We start from the raw sequence: 7,111 nt of genomic DNA on the forward strand, positions 1-7,111 counted from the left end.
GATTTTAAGATGGAGAGTGCATCCAGATATGTCCCATGCAGACTCGGGGTCTTCAAAAGGAACAGAAGAAAACTGTTGGTGTCAGAATAGTACATGTCATAACAGAAGCAGAGACGAGAGAAAGACGCAAGGTAGAAAGGAGCTAGTCTGTTGACTTTTAAACTAGAGGGTGGGTCAAAAAGCCAAGAGACGCAAAGGACCCCCAGAAGCTGAAATAAAGCAAAAGCCTGGGTAGTGGCTGAGATGAGAAGAAGGCTCTGCTTTGCTTCCCATGCCTCTGGGGTGACATCAGTCTTTGCCAGTCCTCTGCCCACAGCTGTGGCCCTCACCTCTAAGGTTGTAGGTGCTGCTCCCTACCAGCTGCTGTGTGGACAGCATTTGTCACCCTGCTTATATATTCCAGAAACTGATGAATTCTTTGTTGTTTTTAAATGATTGTTATTGCTGGGGGAAGTTGTTATTTTAATTATGATATTAATGGGATCCTCACTTTCTATACAGATTATTCATGTCTCTTGGCCTACTGTCTTGTGGGAAATCTCCCATGAACTTCAATGCTCCAGACACCAGGTAATGATGTGTGTCAGGAAATCCACAAAGCCCAACATGGCTGTGCCTTGAAGGACAGGGCACGCTGCCACAGGCAAAGTGTGAAGCCCTTATCATCAGATACAGAGTAACTGCTAGTTCCATTTAGGGCTGGGTGTAGTTCAGTGAGCAGAACATGATCTCAGCAATTCTAAGGACCCTGCTTCAGACTCGGAACCAAAGAGAGAAAGAGACACCCACACAGAGAGGAAGTGAAGTCTCTATTCAGCTATTTGGAAGCACCCCCGGTACAAGGGTGTACCCTACAGACAACACAGGATGTTACAGACATTTCCAAAATGATCGTAAAAAGACATTATTGAAGCATGAATTTTTTCAATGGTTCATAGCAGTGGTTATCATTCATTCATTGTTCAGTTAAATATCTGCTCCACACAGTTAAATGACTACTGCCTGGTGCTAAAGGCGCAGTGGTGAATGAGAGTGAGTCAGATTGCAGGGCACCCCCTCCTGCAATCACACAGACCTCTGGAAATTTGCATTGCTGGTCAGTGCTTTGCAGGGGCCTGGGGAGAGGGGGTGCTGTCCCGGACTCAAAGGGAGAAGAATGTACCTTTGTGACTGGACTTAAGAAGAACCTCATTGTGCAGTTTACATGTGTGCACATGCCATTATTGTACAGACAGGACTTATAGGAGTACTCAGCTTCAGTGGGGAGGGCCATTGTGTTTTATTTTGTTTGTTTGTTTTTTCTGTGAAATAAAGAACCTAGATGAATGAATGATCTGTTAGGTGCTTTCCATATTTAAAGCTACCTCTTGAAATGTATGTGTTCATTAAAAGTCAAATTTGCATTACAAGTATATGTCCATGTACACATTCATACATGCACTTTCTCTTCTGAAATAGTTTTTTTTCAAAAAAAATTGACCATTATTTAATCATATGTGTGAGCATTTCCTTATATACACATGGGAAGAGAGAGGACAGTTAAGCATGTACATATAATATAAAATATTTTCTCTTTTCACTTAAAATGACTTGACATGAGCAAACACATATTTAATTCTTTCTGGGAGTCATGTTGACTAAAGAAAGGCATTTTGATTAGTTTTTAGGCATGATGTATTCCCAGAGGACTCTGTTCCTGGGTTTATTTTAAACCTGAAAATCTGTGACATGTTAGGATGACAGTGTTAACCCTTGCTGTAGAACCATCGTCTATGCCAGCAGATAGCTGAGTCTGTTTGTGCATGCTGCTCTCTGGCAGCCCTTGGCCACCACTAAGTCTGAGTATTGAGTGAAAGCCTGGAGATTTGGATGAACGACAAGATGCCTGGTCCACTTTCTGAGAGAATGGGTCTCACCTTTATTGTGGTGAAAGGGTTCACAACAGGATATTGATGTTAGGAGGGTGAGGTCAGATAAAGAGGGGGTAGCCGTGGTTATGCTGGAAAACAACTCAGAGACCCTGTGGTGTCTGGGTCCCAACATCTCCCCCTTCTTTATATATAACAAACAGTTATCAAGTAAGAACTATAAGATTTTAACCATTCTATCTTAGTGTGTATCTATCTTCAACTCCATCAAAGACCATAGAACAATAATATATAAACTCTAGAAATGAGAGACACATCTTGCTTCCTAGACAGTCACCCAAAATTTCTTGGTAATGTTTGGGCATCCATTTTTAGCCTACAGACCACAATGTGTCTGACAGACTTCTCAGCAAAACGGGAAATCCTAAACTCTCCACCTACATTAGTAGATTGTCCATCACCTTTTTTCTCTGTCCAGTAGAATATCTGGCAGACTCTTCCATGAAGCCAGAACCTTTTATGACTGTCCATATTGTTTCAGCAGTCACTTTCCTGTGGGTCCTGCATGTCCAGTGTATAAAGCAACAGTCAAACAATTCAGGCAATAGCAGCTTCTTGCCAAAATAGCAAGTCTTGCAATGTCAAAGGCAAACTTTATTTCTTCAACGCCCATCTTCCTCTCAGATGTAACTGCTGTGCCAGGAGCAGTTGTGTCTCAATGTCAAGAAAAACCCTAAACCATTTAAATGCCATATATTCCATAGGTCTTTGAATGGTTTGAAGAATATCTATATATCTAGAAAACCTAACTAATAACAACAAATGAAGATGCATTCCAATACAAAGTATCAACAAGTTAGGATCCATTCCAATACAAATTATCATTTCTATATCCTATTCCTCTTTTTCCTTTAAAAAGTGATTGACTGTATCCACTACCATTTTTAACTGACCAATTATAAATGAAAACAAATATAAGGATCACATGGGCCACTGCTTCATGGGGTCCTGTCCCATGAAACCATACCAGAATGAAAGGAATCCACAGCTCTTCACCCTCTATGGAATAAAAGCAGAAATTTTTCTCCACTTAGCCTTTACTTTAACAACTGTTGCTCCTTCCCTAGGAATTACATGATGTAAGGACAACACAATAGCATTCTTTTGTTAACAGTCACACATTTACAATCACACTTCATATACTCATGTGTGTCCACACCATACATACAGAACATACATACATCTTTTTAACAAAACTCACAAAGGAGAGGAGATGTTGGGGGATGGCCATCCTTACCATAGCTTGTCATCTTTGGAGGATCTTCAGGACTGTCACTTCTTTGTCCATTCCTGTATGGTCTTTTGTGGGGCTTAGGTCTATCCTTTATCTATTTGGACATATTCTCCTTTGTCATCTGGTGTGACAATGATGTGGATGGCTTGTGGTGAGGTCTCGGGGAAATTGCCTGGAAGTGCAGGGATATGTAATTGGCATTGCCAGTACTCTTTTTTGGAGCTGGGTTGTTAGTGCCACTGGGTACAGGAGATGAAGACATTGGGTTCTTCACAGGGACACAGTTCTCCTCACTGTCTCCAGAGTCTGTTTTGGAGATGGAACGGCAGTACTGGGAGCACCTAGGGTTAAAGGTGTGGTTGAACGTGGACCAAGACTTGGTGACAAATGACTTGAAAGTTTGCTCATTGATGACAGTGTTGTTACTCAGGTCAAGGGGTACTGACTTTGCTTTTCTGCTAGGCTTGAGGGGCAGATTGAACGGGGGTGATTGGATATCACTTCCTTGGCTGACAAATTGAGAGGGCATTGTGCTCATGGGGATGTCAGAACCTGGGTTTATGGGCATATAATTGAAATCAGAGCTGGCACTGTCTGATCGACCCAAGATAGTCTTTTCTAGAGATTTAGCAGACCAGCAGGCAGTTTCTTCACCTCGTGTTGGATACTTGTAGTCACTGACTGGAGGTCTCTTTTGAGGACTGCTCCCCCAAGGTGTCTTAGGATGCTGTGGTGGGGGAGATATGGCTGAGTTCACTCAGAGGTCTCCAAATTCCTTACACGGGGTGTTGCTGGGTGCCTTGAAGATGTACACATAATCACTATCTGCCACAGACCCTTCTCGGAGCAGGGGCTGACTGGAGCTGCTGAATTCAGCTGGAGAAGAGCAGAGATTATGACTGACTAAAGAAAGGTTTCTCAGGGTGTCAGTGCTCTCTTTAGTTTGACTGAAGCCGCAGATCTGACAGATGCTCTGGTCCCACCTATTCCTGTCAGCATCTGTCTCAGCCACCAAGTAAACGGTGTGCTCATTGATAATGATATCAAACATGAACCTCTTTTGGAGCTCTTGTTTGTTGAATGTCAGGGCTACATCCAACTGCGTACAGAAGTTTAGGTTGATGATCCCCAAGGGTTTCTTGCTTTTTTCATTCTTATAGTATTCTAGAACATCTGGGTCACCACATATCTTACCGCTCCGCAGAATGAACCAGAATTTCTTCCAAGCATAGTGAGCCGACTTTTTCTTAGGGGGTGATTTCTCCAGCCAGCCTGTGCACACCACATCAGTTTCGTCTGAGTGGGCTCCAGTGGACAAGGGCTCAGGCTGCTGGGTCACCTGGCTGCTGGTGGGCAGTTCATGGAAGACGGATTCCTCAGAGGCAGATTTCCTGGATTTCTTTAATAATTTTCTTAGCATTATTGCTAAATCCAAAGTTAATATGAAATCTTACCACTACCTTGTCTCTTTAAATTTTCTCTGTGTGATTGACTGTGATCTCTATTCCAATCCAACTCTTTTAGGATTTGAGTTGCCTATTTTCTAGTACTTTTTGCAATCGACCCTCACAACTCCTTACTTGCTTGGCAGCCTTTTGAGGGTGATCTCTCAGGGTCCCCTTTCTTTACCGATCTCAGTAGAAACTCCGCTTGTGGCCTCCCTTGGCTACCACTAAGACCAAGTATTGGGCAAAAGCCTGGAGAGCTGGATGAACTACAAGATGCCTGGTTCACTTTCTGAGAGAATGTTCCTCACTTTTATTGTGGAGCAGCCTTGTGTACAAACTTACAAAAATCCCAGGTCAAAGGGTTCACATCAGGATCCTATTGGGGAAGATCAGAAAAACAGGAGGTACCTGTGGATATGCTGGAAAACAACTCTTAGAGATCCTGTGGGGACTGGGTCCAAGACCCAATGAGTCATTAAATGGCTGAAGCATATCGGCAGGAACCAGGCACACACAACGCTCAGGAACCCAAATTGGGGACTCGCCATCCTGTGGGAAAACACAAACAGACCAACAGGCTCACACCAAAACTGGATCTGGCCCTTTCCAAAGGCCTGAGGGAAGATCTATCCAATTAACCAAACGTCTTTTCTGTACAGTGGACCACCAATGATGGTGTGCAGTGGAGTTACCAAAATCATCCACAGTTAAAAAATTTAAGGTAGAAAATAAGTGATAGTTAGGGGAGCCAAGGTGACTCTCAAGGTTCCCCTTCTTTACTTTAACTAAATAGGCTTTTAAAGTGTGTTGGGCATGTTCCACAATAGCCTGTCCTTGGGGATTGTAAGGAATACCAGTTTTGGGGGTAATTTCAAAATCTTGACAAAACTGATTGAAACCTCTGCTGACATAAGCAGGACCAGTATCAGTCTTAATTTGTTTTGGGACCACCATGTAACCAAAATCCTGTAGACAGTGGCTTTTTAACATCTTTTACCTTTTCATCAGAATGGACAGAGACAAATATTAGTGTGGAAAAAGTATTTACAGAAACATGGACAAATTGCAATTTACCAAAGGATGGCACATACGTTACAATCGTCTGCCACAGGTGATTGGGCAACAGTCCTTGGGGATTAACTGCCAAGTGAGGTACTGGAAGAAATTCCACACAAAGATTTTAATTATATAAACAACTTGTTCCTTGGTTAGCCCATTATGAAATCGTAAGCACCCTGTGCTGAGATAAAAGTGCTTATGTAAGGATTGTGCTCTAGTGAGCTCTTTGTGAAACTGCAATGATTTGAGTGTACCTGTTGCCGGTGTAATTTCTTTCACAGAGAGGTGCTGGCAAATGGGTATGGGCCCTAAGATGTCACACAAATACAGGTTCACTCTGCTGCTATAGCAGACCCTGTATCTGTAACAAACTCTCTTTTATTCTGGAGATACTGGCAACATAGGCAGGCATCACCAAGGGTTGTACAATTTGAGCTAGATATTGACTATCAGTATAGATGATAATGCTTCCCTGAGAAGAGTTGTATAGCCATGGCCAAGGCTAAAAGTTCAGCCATTTGGGCAGAAGCTGCAGAAATTTTATGGCTGTCTTAATGATAGGATAAGATACATCTACTGCTGTCCCTTTTGAAGAACCATCTGTGAAAACCATTCAATCCTTGGAAATACACTGAGAGAGTATAATCTTTGGGAAAATCAAAGGATGTATCTTAAAAAGGGAATCCAGATTATTGGATGGGTAGTTATTATCAAAATCACTCTGGGTAGCAGAGAGAAAAATGGCCCAAACATAACTATTATTTTGTGGCCACTCTATTTGTTGACGGGAAAAAGGTGTAACAACCTGATCTGGCTCCTTACCCTAAGTCTGCAAAGCAATCTTTTCTCCTCCCTCTCTTCTTCTATTTATTTTCTCTGCCCCCAAGCCCTGTCTATCCCTCTCTCCTGCCTAGCTATTGACAGTTCAGGTCTTTATTAGACGAGTCAAGTGTGTTGAGCAGGCAAAGTAATACAGCTTCACAGATTTAAACAAATGCAACATGAAAGAATGCAACATATCTTCAACTAATATCCCACAAGAGCTCTGAGCTGCCATGTGAGTATTGGGACTTGAACACTGGGTCCTCTGCAAGAGGTGCCCATGCTCTTAATAGCTGAACCATCTCTCCAACCCAATAAAATAATAATTTTAAAAATTAGAAAAGAGGGGCTGGAGAGATGGCTCAGAGGTTAAGAGTACTGGCTGCTCTTCCAGAGGTCCTGAGTTCGATTCCCAGCAACCACATGATGGCTCACAACCATCCGTCATGAGATCTGGTGCCCTCTTCTGGCATGCAGGCATACGTGGATGCAAAATGGTATATGAATAATAAATACTAAAATCTTGAAAAACAAATTAGAAAAGAGGCCGGGAGTTGGTGTTCCACGCCTTTAATCCCTGCAGAGACTTGCTGATCTCTACAAGTTTGAGGCCAGTCTGG

This window comes from Cricetulus griseus, unplaced genomic scaffold, assembly GCF_003668045.3.
Source record: "Cricetulus griseus strain 17A/GY unplaced genomic scaffold, alternate assembly CriGri-PICRH-1.0 unplaced_scaffold_299, whole genome shotgun sequence".
NCBI classification, from domain to species: Eukaryota; Metazoa; Chordata; class Mammalia; order Rodentia; family Cricetidae; genus Cricetulus; species Cricetulus griseus.